Raw genomic sequence first — 2,060 nt, forward strand, 5'->3', positions numbered from 1 at the left:
AACTTTGTTATTATGCTTTCATTAATTGATGTTTTATTTGAGTTCCAATCTTGAATGCTTGATTGATTGAATGCTCCCTCAAAGTGACACTAGGGATTGAGAGTTTCACCTTGGTAACCCTTGTGAGCGAGTGACACACCACGAGAGTTAGACAAAACTAGATTGGAGAGGGTTGAGAGGATGAGTCGAGAGATAGTGGAGCATCCCCTTTCCCTTCCGGTGTGATTTATCCTACCTCCATTTCCTCGAGTTAGTTGCAGTCATAGTAGAGTGAATGGGCTAAGGGATGACCTTCCGATGGGGCTTAGTTGCAGAGACAACGGAGTGAAGCGTTGAAGTGATTTTAGCACCTAGGGCTTTATTGTGACTAGGGACCTTCCACCTGGACCAAAGGGTTAGGTCTACATTTAGGATGAGGATTTATCATTTGGAATCCCTAGAACTCATTGCGATTCTATGCGAGTGCGAGGTTGAGAGATTGTTCAATTTCTCCTCTAGGACATGTATAGAGTTAGGCATGGTTGACCTTGGATTTGGGACCATATATTGAAGAATCTCCACGACTCGTTAATGCATTAGTTAGAAAGCATAATACAGGATTTTGCACTTGAAATGATTGTCCTAGGTGGAATAATATCCGGGTACCCCATTTTTATCGATTGACTAACCTCCGCTTTACGTGTGCTGTCTTCCTTATATCTTTTACTTTTGTTAGTTATATTTTGTCACACAACTATTATTCACTTTATGCTTAGTTAAGTAACAATTTAATTGTTTTTATTCCCTACTCCATATGGATACGATACCCACTCATGTGGGATTTATTATTTCAACAAACCCGTGCACTTGCGGGACATACGCAAGAGGCGTTTGTTAAGTTTTTGGCGCCGTTGCCGGGGAGTAGGCATTTAGAAATACTTTGCACTTTATTTTCTTAGCTATTTAATCATTCATTTTATTTCACATCTTTTTTTTCTATCATAGTTCTGATTTGTTTTCTTTCTTTGGGTGCAGCTCCAGGTTATGACCCGAAGGAACCATTCGATATTGATTGAAAAAAATCCTGAACTTGAACGGACACTTAGAAGAAGGGGAAAAGAACAAGTGCAAGAACCGTCTAATCAAGCTAAAATAGAAGTTGAAGGGTCAGATAATATGGCAGGATAGAATGAGCAACAGAGGACACTTTTTGATTATGCTAGATACTCTGTTTAGGGTACACAATTGAGTATTTTGTGACCCCCGATTACTGCTCTGAACTTCAAGCTGAAGCCAGCATTCATCCAAATGATTCAGCAATCAGTGCAGTTTAATGGTTTGGCCGATGAGGATCCAAACAACCATATAGAGAACTTCTTGGAAGTTTGTGATATGCTGAAGATTAATGGTGTATCGGATTATGCTATTAGATTGAGGGCTTTCCCATTCTCTCTCAAGAGAAGAGCCAAGCAATGGCTACATTCTTTGCCCAAGGCCTCTATCACGACATGGAACGAGATGGTCGATACTTTCCTCCGGGGAAGTCAGCCAAGCTTCACAATGAGATATCATCGTTTGTGCAGATGGAGCAAGAGTCATTGTTTGAGACATGGGAGCGCTTTAAGGATCTTTTGCGGAGGTGCCCACAACACAGATTTTCTGAATGGATGATTATTCAGACTTTCTACAATAGGTTGAATCCAAGTACAAGGCAATTACTAGATGCCACCGCAGGAGGTACAATGGGGAGTAAAACCCAGAAGAAGCTTGACAGTTAGTAGAAGACATGGCCATGAACAGTTATCAGTGGAATGCGCGGGAAAGGAAAGGGTGGCCGGGCTCCATGAAATAGATGCAGTAACTTCATTGGCGACTCAAGTGGAATTATTGTGTAAGAAGTTAGACCTTCTAACTTCTAATAGAGTAGCCTACTTGCATGGGGTGTGGTGGAGGACATGCTCCCTTTGATTGCCTGATCTCTATTGGTGATGCATCTTCTGTGGAGAAAGTCGATTTTGTGGGTAATGCAATGAGGAACCAAGGGAATCCATATAGCAACACCTATAATCTGGGTTGGAAGA

The 2,060-nt window shown here is 41.5% G+C and overlaps 1 non-coding gene across 1 annotated transcript; it reads right to left on the reverse strand.

Moving 5' to 3' along the window:
• Nucleotides 1-1,529: 1,529 nt before the first annotated feature.
• On the reverse strand, nt 1,530-1,636 carry LOC120275022. Its single transcript, XR_005541049.1, has one exon. It is a non-coding gene; the product is annotated as a small nucleolar RNA R71 (small nucleolar RNA).
• Between the last annotated feature and the right edge of the window lie 424 nt (nt 1,637-2,060).

Source organism: Dioscorea cayenensis, chromosome 13 (genome assembly GCF_009730915.1).
Source record: "Dioscorea cayenensis subsp. rotundata cultivar TDr96_F1 chromosome 13, TDr96_F1_v2_PseudoChromosome.rev07_lg8_w22 25.fasta, whole genome shotgun sequence".
Classification (NCBI taxonomy): Eukaryota; Viridiplantae; Streptophyta; class Magnoliopsida; order Dioscoreales; family Dioscoreaceae; genus Dioscorea; species Dioscorea cayenensis.